We start from the raw sequence: 13,131 nt of genomic DNA, 5'->3' as shown, positions 1-13,131 counted from the left end.
TGAAACTGCACAGAGCTGTGTAAATCAGCAATGTTTCAATGGAACTGCATAGAGCTGTGTAAATCAGCAATGTTTCAATGAAACTGCATAGAGCTGTATAATCAGCAATGTTTCAATGAAACTGCACAGCTGTATAATTCATCAATGTTTCAATGAAACTGCATAGAGCTGTATAAATCATCAATGTTTCAATGAAACTGCATAGAGCTGTGTAAATCAGCAATGTTTCAATGAAACTGCACAGCTGTATAATTCAGCAATGTTTCAATGAAACTGCATAATGTATGTAAATCAGCAATGTTTGAATGAAACTGCACAGAGCTGTGTAAATCAGCAATGTTTCAATGAAACTGTATAGAGATGTGTAAATCAGCAATGTTTCAATGAAAGTGCATAGAGCTGTGTAAATCAGCAATGTTTCAATGAAACTGCATAGAGGTGTGCAGTGTTCGAAATGAACACTTGTCCATTTGTCCCGACAAGTGAAAATCTATTCGGACAAGCAAAATGTGCCTTGGTGGTTGTTCAGTGCAGTTTCCTTTTGAGCAATCACAAACATTATCCTGGTACTTGAATAAAACAAACCATTTATTTGGACAAGTGAAAATATTGGCGGACAAATAGATTTCTAGGTTTATTTGTCCGGTGGACTAGTAAACATTTTTGCTTATTTCTAAATCTAGTGTGTAAATCAGCAATGTTTCAATGAAACTGCATAGAGTATGTAAATCAACAATGTTTCAATGAAACTTCACAGAGCTGTGTAAATCAGCAATGTTTCAATGAAACTGCACAGAGATGTGTAAATCAGCAATGTTTTAATGAAACTGCTTAGAGCTGTGTAAATCAGCAATGTTTCAATGAAACTGTATAGAGATGTGCAAATCAGCAATGTTTCAATGAAACTGCTTAAAGCTGTGTAATTCAGCAATGTTTCAATAAAACTGCATAGAGCTGTGTAAATCAACAATGTTTCAATGAAACTGCATAGAGCTGTGTAAATCAGCAATGTTTCAATGACACTGCATAATGTATGTAAATCAGCAATGTTTCAATGAAACTGCATAATGTATGTAAATCAGCAATGTTTCAATGAAACTGCACAGAGCTGTGTAAATCAGCAATGTTTCAATGAAACTGCATAGAGCTGTGTAAATCAGCAATGTTTCAATGAAACTGCATAGAGCTGTGTAAATCAGCAATGTTTCAATGAAACTGCATAGAGCTGTGTAAATCAACAATGTTTCAATGAAACTGCTTAGAGCTGTGTAAATCAGCAATGTTTCAATGAAACTGCTTAGAGCTGTGTAAATCAGCAATGTTTCAATGAAACTGCTTAGAGCTGTGTAAATCAGCAATGTTTCAATAAAACTGCATAGAGCTGTATAATTCAGCAATGTTTCAATGAAACTGCTTAGAGCTGTGTAAATCAGCAATGTTTTAATGAAACTGCACAGCTGTATAATTCAGCAATGTTTCAATGGAACTGCATAGAGCTGTATAATTCAGCAATGTTTCAATGAAACTGCATAGAGCTGTATAATTGAGCAATGTTTCAATGAAACTGCACAGCTGTATAATTCATCAATGTTTCAATGAAACTGCATAGAGCTGTATAATTCATCAATGTTTCAATGAAACTGCATAGAGCTGTGTAAATCAGCAATGTTTTAATGAAACTGCACAGCTGTATAATTCATCAATGTTTCAATGAAACTGCATAGAGCTGTATAATTGAGCAATGTTTCAATGAAACTGCACAGCTGTATAATTCATCAATGTTTCAATGAAACTGCATAGAGCTGTATAATTCATCAATGTTTCAATGAAACTGCACAGCTGTATAATTCATCAATGTTTCAATGAAACTGCACAGCTGTATAATTCATCAATGTTTCAATGAAACTGCATAGAACTATGTAATTGAGCAATGTTTACTCAGTCAGGTTAACTCTGTTGGAATGAAGGTGGCTTGAGAACTTCCCTAAAGATTGTTGGTGGTAATAAAATATAGAAAAGTGATCATAAAACATGCTGACCGAATGAACATGTATCACTCGTACACAGATATCTATGTATTGTTCACAAGGATGATTTTCGAGTACGGCCTTCACAAACATTAATCAAACGGTCCTGCAAAAATAAAGTGTCTTTTTTTATAGGCTGTCAAGTTAATAATACAGATACGCGTTCAGTGTATTCATGCAAGCACAGCTTAGCCCAACCCAATCCTGATGGCTTTTATAGAGAAATACACAATGACAAAAGACTGCATAAAGTGGCTACTCGAGCAAAACGGGCTTTACATACAGGTGGCTGCTAGCTACAGATGTACGTGTGTACAATAGTACACAATCTGAGAGAAAATAGCAAAGTGGCCTTTTAAGACAGGTGGTTGTTTAATTCAGGTTAGTTTTTACTATATTACATCAAAAGCCATGGTAAGTGCTGTCTTGTTTGTGCCAAATTGCATATAAAAGATCCCTTGCTATTAATTGAAACATGTAGCTGTTTTCCTCTGATGACTATGTGTTAGAATTTTCAAATGTTTGACATCTAATAGCCGATGATTTATTAATCATGCAATGGGCACCACCATGACCAGTGTCCCATGATTTATACATCAAATGTCATGGTATGTGCTGTTCTGTTTGTGCCAAACTGCACATAAAAGATCCCTTGCTACTAATGGAAACATGTAGCTGGTTTCCTCTGATATGTTAGAAATGTTCAAATGTATATGACATCCAATAGCCAATGATTTATTGATCATGCAATGGGCACCACCGGGTCCAGTGTCCCATGATTCATACATCAAATGTCATGGTAAGTACTGTCTTGTTTTTGCTACTAAAGGAAAAATATAGCTGGTTTCCTGATGACTATGTGTGTTAGAATGTTCAGATGTATAACTTCCAATAGCTGATGATTTATTCATCATGCAATGGGCAACACCGAGTCCAGCAGTGTTTTCACGAGGTCAGCCACATAAATGGTTTATCATTGAATCGTGTTCATACACATCAGAACAGAAACCATTGAATGAAATTGGACTATTTACACAGGGCTAAGAACAAAGGAAACATAATGTGATAAATCTAATGACACAATAGCTCACGACTCGGGTAATCAATCTTCGTATGTCACTTATACCTGGGTCATGTAATTTTTCAATCATGAGCTAATACCGTACAGTACTGGCCTTGGTGGTGTCGTGGTTTTATTGAACTCAAGGCTGGTAGATACTGGGTTCAAATCTAATGACACAATAGCTCCCGACGTGGGTAATCAATCTTCGTATGTCACTTATACCTGGGTCATGTAATTTTTCAATCACGAGCTGATACCATAGAGTACTGGTCTTGGTGGTGTCGTGGTTAAGCTACTGAACTCAAGGCTGATAGGTACTGGGTTCAAATCTAATAAAACTAAAGCACTATAGTAATCAGTCTCCATATGTCACTTATACCTGGGTCATTTAATCTTTCAATAACGAGCTGGTACCATAACGTACTGGCCTTGGTGGTACAGTGGTTAAGCCATCAGACTCAAGGCTAGTAGGTACTGGATTCACATCCCGGTAACAGCTCCCACCCAGAGTGAGTTTAACGACTCAATGGGTCATGTAATCTTTCAATAACAAGCTGATATCGTACTGGCCTTGGTGGTACAGTGGTTAAGCTATCGAACTCAAGGCTGGTATAGGTATTGGGTTCACATCCCGATAACAGCTCCCAATCAGAGCAAGTTTAACAACTCAATGGTTAGGTATAAGACCACTACACCCTTTTCTCCCTCACTAACCACTAACAACTAACAACTAACCCACTGTCCTGGACAGACAGCCTAGATAGTTGAGGTGTGTGTCCAGGATAGTGTGCTTGAACCTTAATTGGATAAAACAGGAAAATGAAGTCTGTCTCTTCACAAGGAAAGAAATGTTTTATTTAACAGTGCACTCAACACATTTTATTTAAGGTTAAATATCATCTGACATATGGTTAAGGACCACACAGATATTGAGAGAGTATATTAAACCTACTGTCACCACTTCATGGGCTACTCTTTTCGATTAGCAGCAAGGGATCATTTATATGCATCATCCCAGACAGGATAGTACATATCATGGCCTTTGCTGCACCAAAAGAATGAAAGAAGAAAAACACTTGCTAAAAACCTGATAGGACCTGTGCTTATAACATCTTAGTGACTAGATTTAAATCTTTAACAATGTCATATGCATGCAGATCTCAGGCTGACCATGAAAAACATTTGAGGAGAGTATTTAATTTCTCCTAACTTAGATTATGGGAGCCACTTAAGACATTACCATATTGATATCATGTAAATTCACACGAGGTGAGCTAGAAATCACTTGCCTTGAACTAGTCTGAGAGGAGTGATGGGAAGTGAGAGTGACAGCTCCCCTTAAACCTCAAGGTCTGTCTGTATGTGATTTGTATGGCACGGCCATGACATTAAGAGCCCCAAGACGTTGTTAAAAGCTTAGGTCTAGACTCTGAAGGTTTTACCAGCATGGGTCCTAGAGAGTCAGCCCTATGACCTATCATACCTCATAGCCCAGTGGTGTAAAGCATTCACCTGATGCACTGTCTCAAGACCATATTAAAATCTTCGGTCTAGACTCTGAAGGTTTTACCAGCATGGGTCCTGATCCATGGAGGACAATCGGTGCTATGAGCTATCATTCCTTGTGTAGCTCAGTGGTAAAGACCTCCCCTGATGTGTTGTCAGCCTAGGATCGATCCCCACTGGTGGACCAATTGGGCTATTTGTCATTCCAGCCAGTGCACCATGCCTGGTATGTACACAGGCCGGAATGTGGTATATGCTATCCTGTCTGTGGGATGGTTCATATAAAAGATACCTTCCTACTAATGGAAAAATGTAGCAGGTTTCCTCTCTAAGACTATTCGTCTAAATTACCAAATGTTTGACATCCAATAGCTGATGATTAATAAATCAATGTGCTCTAGTGGTGTTGTTAAACAAAACAAACTTTTAAACATTCCTCTGTACGACTATGTCAGAATTAACAAAATTTTGACATCCAATAGCCAACGATTACTAAATGTGGTGCTCTTGTAGTGTCGTTAAACAAAACAAACTCCTTTTTTTATTTTTTACTAAATGTGGTCAGGGCTTCTAGAATTTTTATAAAATTCACTAGCCATCCACGATTAAAATGTTTTTTTATTAGCTACGATTAAAAATTCACTAGCCCTACTTTACTCTAAGTCAAAACAATTTTATTAAATAATAGTAATAATCAGATATGTCACCTAAAGAGGGAGATAGAGCTTAAATAAACACTAACATTGGGGGTTGGGGTGTGGGCAGGATATTTGTATTTACAAAATAGACTTAACTGCAACTTTTTTTTTCACTAGCCGTTGGGCATGGCAATAGTAGTTATTTACTAGCCCAATACTGAATATCGCTAGCCATGGAAGTGAGGCTACCATAATCTAGAAGCCCTGTCGGGCATGGCATTAGTAGTTATTTACTAGCCCAACATTGAATATCACTAGCCATGGGAGTGGGGCTACCATTATCTAGAAGCTTTGGTGGTGCTCTAGTGGTGTCGTTAAACAAAACTAAGTTTAACTGTATCATACCTCACACGAGCACCTTACCACTGAGCTACTACGTCCCGCCCCCAGTTTTAATCCCAGGTGTGTGCATGTGACGTACTCCGAGAAAATCCCAGGTGTGTGCATGTGACGTACTCCGAGACAATCCAGGTGTGTGCATGTGATGTACTCCGAGACAATCCAGGTGTGTGCATGTGACGTACTCCGAGACAATCCCAGGTGTGTGCATGTGACGTACTCCGAGACAATCCCAGGTGTGTGCATGTGACGTACTGCGAGACAATCCAGGTGTGTGCATGTGACGTACTCCGAGACAATCCAGGTGTGTGCATGTGAAGTACTGCGAGACAATCCAGGTGTGTGCATGTGACGTACTCCAAGACAATCCCAGATGTGTGCATGTGACGTACTGCGAGACAATCCAGGTGTGTGCATGTGACGTACTCCAAGACAATCCCAGGTGTGTGCATGTGACGTACTCCGAGACAATCCAGGTGTGTGCATGTGACGTACTGCGAGACAATCCAGGTGTGTGCATGTGACGTACTCCGAGACAATCCCAGGTGTGTGCATTTGACGTACTGCGAGACAATCCAGGTGTGTGCATGTGACGTACTCCGAGACAATCCCAGGTGTGTGCATGTGACGTACTCCGAGACAATCCAGGTGTGTGCATGTGACGTACTCCGAGACAATCCCAGGTGTGTGCATGTGACGAGACAATCCCAGGTGTGTGCATGTGACGAGACAATCCCAGGTGTGTGCATGTGACGTACTCCGAGACAATCCCAGGTGTGTGCATGTGACGTACTCCGAGACAATCCCAGGTGTGTGCATGTGACGCACTCCGAGACAATCCCAGGTGTGTGCATGTCACGTACTCCGAGACAATCCCAGGTGTGTGCATGTGACGTACTCCGAGACAATCCCAGGTGTGTGCATGTGACGAGACAATCCCAGGTGTGTGCATGTGACGTACTCCGAGACAATCCCAGGTGTGTGCATGTGACGAGACAATCCCAGGTGTGTGCATGTGACGAGACAATCCCAGGTGTGTGCATGTGACGAGACAATCCCAGGTGTGTGCCGAGACAATCCCAGGTGTGTGCATGTGACGTACGACAATCCCAGGTGTGTGCGTGTGACGAGACAATCCCAGGTGTGTGCATGTGACGACAATCCCACTCCGAGACAATCCCAGGTGTGTGCGTGTGACGAGACAATGCCAGGTGTGTGCATGTGACGTACTACGAGACAATCCCAGGTGTGTGCATGTGACGTACTCCGAGACAATCCCAGGTGTGTGCATGTGACGTACTCCGAGACAATCCCAGGTGTGTGCATGTGACGTACTCCGAGACAATCCCAGGTGTGTGCATGTGACGTACTCCGAGACAATCCCAGGTGTGTGCGTGTGACGAGACAATCCCAGGTGTGTGCGTGTGACGAGACAATCCCAGGTGTGTGCATGTGACGAGACAATCCCAGGTGTGTGCGTGTGACGAGACAATCCCAGGTGTGTGCGTGTGACGAGACAATCCCAGGTGTGTGCATGTGACGTACTCCGAGACAATCCCAGGTGTGTGCGTGTGACGAGACAATCCCAGGTGTGTGCGTGTGACGAGACAATCCCAGGTGTGTGCGTGTGACGAGACAATCCCAGGTGTGTGCGTGTGACGAGACAATGCCAGGTGTATGCATGTGACGTACTACGAGACAATACCAGGTGTGTGCATGTGACGTACTCCGAGACAATCCCAGGTGTGTGCATGTGACGTACTCCGAGACAATCCCGGGTGTGTGCATGTGACGTACTCCGAGACAATCCCAGGTGTGTGCATGTGACGTACTCCGAGACAATCCCAGGTGTGTGCATGTGACGTACTCTGACACAAGACGGACAGGAAGGGTGATAAAAGGACAACCAAAGAAGATACGATCTTCTCCAGCAACTGCTTTCATGGTTTTGTACTCCGTGCCTTTTCAAGATGAAGAAGAAGAAAAAACTTTTCAGAGCCGTGTCAGTTTCACTTCACTGGTTTAAATGTTTCCAGGGAGAATGAAAAGCAATGAAAATCCGCTGGAGTGAATCAACTGTGGATGATCGTAAAGAGATGATTATATTTGCCGTGCCGCACTCACGGACGTGTAAGCATCATTCTGCTCGGCTTTTAGTTATCACAAAATCAGAAAAGAACAAAGCGAACCCATTATCGTATATATTTTGAAAATTGTGTCCATCAATTTGTTTTTAAAGTAGGGCAGCAGTGTTGCTTGTTATTAGTCAACATTCTGCTTGTTTATGGTTTAGTGGGGCTTTAGGGAAGTGGTGTTTTTAAAGTAGGGCAGCAGTGTTGCTTGTTATTAGTCAACATTCTGCTTGTTTATGGTTTAGTGGGGCTTTAGGGAAGTGGTGTTTTTGTAAAATATAAAGGCCATTAGCACTTACATAATAAAATAAATGTACAAGTTATAATTTGACATTCTTTATAACTTGTTTTTTGGGGGGGTGGGGGATCTAGGTCAGTTGTTAGAGTGCATGCCTGATATGCATGAATAGAGGGATTGAAACCCTCCCCATTCCTCAGTGGACCTATTCTGTTTTGTTGTTTTTTTAATTGTTTTTTCCCTATCCCAACCAGTGTCCCATCAATGGTATATCAAAGACCATTGTATGTGCTGTCCTGTCTCTGGGAAAGTAAATATAATAGATCCCTTGCTCTAAGACCTTATGTGAGAATTATCAAATCTGATAGCAGATCATTCAAGAAATCAATGTGCTCTAGTGTCAACCCCTGCAATGAAGAAAATGTCCATGCCAAAAAAACATGCCACTGAAAAACAACCTGTCAAAGTCAAAAACGTATTGTGGAGAATTAGAAACTCCACGGTAATCTCCATGGCAATGCCGATTGCCGTGGGCAACTGCAGGGGTTGATTAGTGTTGCTAAATAAAACCATCTTTAATTCTCTTTTTTATTATTGAACTACATCAAGGGGAATTGATCCTATGACCCACTGCTCCTTAGGTGAGTGTGCTAGTACTAAGCTACACCCTTCCCTTTTCACAACACTGAAACAGCGGCAGTGACCTCCTGTGTCTTGGTTCAAGTATATTATTGTATAGCATGCAGTATCTGTGTTATACGACATCATGAAGCCACAACACGCTGATATATACCTAGCTGGGTACAGCACTTACACTACACGCACCACAGATTATTAACAAACTATGGAACATAAAAGATAAAACCTTTTGACACCTGAAAACCTGTCACAAAGAATGAATAAAAAAAACACAGACACTCGTCCTTTGTGAAAATACAGACACAGGAAATCACTAGTAAGCCATTTTTTGTCTTCTATAGTCAAAACACAAGAATCAGCCTTTTGTTTGCTGTTGTGTGGTGTATGTATGTTTGGTGAAAAATACAATACCCATATTGTTAATAAATAACACCGACAGAAAGGTTGTTAGGTGATGAGTACTACGACACAGGTTAAAGCCCCTTTCTAACACCGACAGAGAGGTTGTTAGGTGATGAGTACTACTACACAGGTTAAAGCCCCTTTCTAACACCGACAGAAAGGTTGTTAGGTGATGAGTACTACCACACAGGTTAAAGCCCCTTTCTAACACCGACAGAAAGGTTGTTAGGTGATGAGTACTACCACACAGGTTAAAGCCCCTTTCTAACACCGACAGAAAGGTTGTTAGGTGATGAGTACTACTACACAGGTTAAAGCCCCTTTCTAACACCGACAGAAAGGTTGTTAGGTGATGAGTACTACTACACAGGTTAAAGCCCCTTTCTAACACCGACAGAAAGGTTGTTAGGTGATGAGTACTACGACACAGGTTAAAGCCCCTTTCTAACACCGACAGAAAGGTTGTTAGGTGATGAGTACTACTACACAGGTTAAAGCCCCTTTCTAACACCGACAGAAAGGTTGTTAGGTGATGAGTACTACTACACAGGTTAAAGCCCCTTTCTAACACCGACAGAAAGGTTGTTAGGTGATGAGTACTACTACACAGGTTAAAGCCCCTTTCTAACACCGACAGAAAGGTTGTTAGGTGATGAGTACTACCCACAGGTTAAAGCCCCTTTCTAACACCGACAGAAAGGTTGTTAGGTGATGAGTACTACTACACAGGTTAAAGCCCCTTTCTAACACCGACAGAAAGGTTGTTAGGTGATGAGTACTACCACACAGGTTAAAGCCCCTTTCCAACACCGACAGAAAGGTTGTTAGGTGATGAGTACTACCACACAGGTTAAAGCCCCTTTCTAACACCGACAGAGAGGTTGTTAGGTGATGAGTACTACCACACAGGTTAAAGCCCCTTTCCAACACCGACAGAAAGGTTGTTAGGTGATGAGTACTACCACACAGGTTAAAGCCCCTTTCTAACACCGACAGAAAGGTTGTTAGGTGATGAGTACTACCACACAGGTTAAAGCCCCTTTCCAACACCGACAGAAAGGTTGTTAGGTGATGAGTACTACTACACAGGTTAAAGCCCCTTTCTAACACCGACAGAAAGGTTGTTAGGTGATGAGTACTACCACACAGGTTAAAGCCCCTTTCCAACACCGACAGAAAGGTTGTTAGGTGATGAGTACTACCACACAGGTTAAAGCCCCTTTCTAACACCGACAGAGAGGTTGTTAGGTGATGAGTACTACCACACAGGTTAAAGCCCCTTTCCAACACCGACAGAAAGGTTGTTAGGTGATGAGTACTACCACACAGGTTAAAGCCCCTTTCTAACACCGACAGAAAGGTTGTTAGGTGATGAGTACTACCACACAGGTTAAAGCCCCTTTCCAACACCGACAGAAAGGTTGTTAGGTGATGAGTACTACTACACAGGTTAAAGCCCCTTTCTAACACCGACAGAAAGGTTGTTAGGTGATGAGTACTACCACACAGGTTAAAGCCCCTTTCTAACACCGACAGAAAGGTTGTTAGGTGATGAGTACTACTACACAGGTTAAAGCCCTTTTCTAAATCTCTGTATTTCTCACTTTCGTTGATTATATTTGTTACTCTTTATTTTTAAAAATGAAGGAAGGAAGGAAATGTTTTATTTAACAACACACTCAACACATTTTATTTACAGTTATATGGTGTCCTACATATGGTTAAGGACTTTTTGAAAATGAATACATACTCTAGCCGAACTGTGTAAAGCTCAGTAGTAGAGTGACTGCCAGCGCCATGTATGTAGCAGGATCAATCCTTACCATGGCTCTTGGATGATCCATGGGTGGATGGATAGATGAGTGTATGGATGGATGGATAGACGGATGAGTGTATGGATGGATGGATAGACGGATGGATGGATGGATGGATAGGTAAATGGATGGACAGATGGATGGAAAGATGGATGGATTTTAGTGTATGAATGGATGGGTGAATGGAAGGTTAAATAAGTGGGTGGAAAAACAAAATAAATCAATGAATAAATTAATGAATGCCAATGAAGATAAATATGCAGTTAATTATAGAAAATAAACTTCTGCACACATTTTATCATCAACTGCTACAAATTACTAGCCAACTAATATTTTTTAAAAGTAAATATTACACAAACAAATTTTTTTGAAAATCTATACCCTAAGATACAGAATAACTGAGAAAGTAAACAAAAAGACATATTAAGTTAAATTCAACACACAAATATTTGTATAACATATAAAATATATCAATACACGTACATGTATGTATAAAATATGTATCAGATATATCTTAATACATATATGTATAAAATATATAATATATATATATCTTAATACACATATGTATGAACCATGTAACAGATACAGGTTTGTCTTACCGTGTATTAATTACCAGTGTATTCATCTCCCTTCCGGTACATACCAGTGATAACTACATGTACCACCATCGTATCTTCCACAGATTAATCGCCAGTGACCGAAAGTAAGATAAATACTTGCACAGTCAAGTAGCCATGTTGTAAAGATATTAACCCCTTCACTGGTAAGGGGCTATCAAAGGAAGGAAATGTTTTATTTAACGACGCACTCAACACATTTATATACGGTTATATGGTGTCGGACATATGGTTAAGTTCCACACAGATACTGAGAGAGGAAACCCGCTATCGCCACTTCATGGGCTACTCTTTTCGATTAGCAGCAAGGGATCTTTTATATGCACCATCTCACACAAGATAGTACTTATTTTCAAAACAAACAACTATTTAATCAATCTGATCTAGTGGTGTTGTTAAACGTTTTGCTGTTCTAGACTGACAGGGGGCAGAATTTAAGGCAGACAAATTTTAAGATGTTTTTTTATTTCATATCCATTCTTTCTTCATTTGCTGATGTGCTTGTGGGATTTTTGTTTTTTAATTTATATGTTTAGAGAAAAACACAATAACATGCAACCATGTATCCAAGCAGTGGTCAGAATTCTCTATTTCATGACATGAATGGAGTCACCATGATGGAGGGCTTCATATGTGATTGGTAATTGGATTAAATGTCATTGATGAACCTCACGACCCCATCTCCATCCCAACCACTGCCAAATAACCGGCATACTAAATACCGTGGAATGTGCTGCCCTACATGTATTTATGAAATATTGGCGAGGGATTGCACATATCATGGCCTTTAGGTGTACCAGTCATGTGATACTGGTTGAGACAGGAAAAACCATAGGATCCACTGATAAATTCTAATAAGCCCTATGATCCATGATGCCTTAAAAAGCTATATCTGGCTCCATCTGATGCCATATATCTGAATTGAAATGTGTCGTTCAATAAACCATTTCTTTATCTGTCTCCATCTGATGCCATATATCCGAATTGAAATGTGTCGTTCAATAAACCATTTCTTTATCTGCTTCCAAGCCAGAAAGGGGTGGGACATAGCCCAGTGGTAAAGCGCTCGCTTGAAGCACAGTCGGTTTAGGATCGATCCCCCTTAGTGGCCCGTTGGGCTATTTCTCATTCCAACCAGTGCATCATGACTGGTGTGTCAAAGGCTACGGTATGTGCCAGCCTGTCTGTGGGATGGTGTATATAAAAGGTCTCTTGCTACCAATGGAAAAAATTTAGTGGATTTCCTCTCTAAGACTATAATGTCAAAATTACCAAATATCTGACATCTAATAGCCGATGATTAATAAATCATTGTGCTCTAGTGGTGTCGTTAAACAAAACAAACTTTGAATGAAGATGAAACACTGGTGTTGGTGGTGTAATCACTGGACTTGTAATGCTGGTAGGTACGGAGTTCGTATCCCAGTAATGGCACCCAGTCTAAAGTGCATTTTTTATGTCTCAACCAGACCAGAAAGGGTTAACACAAATCAAAAGTAGCAAACTGGTCAGTCTTATAAAAGTAAACAGCCTCCTTCTCATGGCACATGTATAATTATGTGGGTCAGTATAACAGGAGAGTGTACTAAAGGGAGATAACTCTAGGACAATCTGACCAACTGAATGCCTTGTCCTGTACAACCCATGGGTTAT

Source organism: Gigantopelta aegis, chromosome 15 (assembly GCF_016097555.1).
Source record: "Gigantopelta aegis isolate Gae_Host chromosome 15, Gae_host_genome, whole genome shotgun sequence".
NCBI lineage: Eukaryota > Metazoa > Mollusca > Gastropoda > Neomphalida > Peltospiridae > Gigantopelta > Gigantopelta aegis.
Note: the sequence above shows the minus strand (reverse complement) of the source record.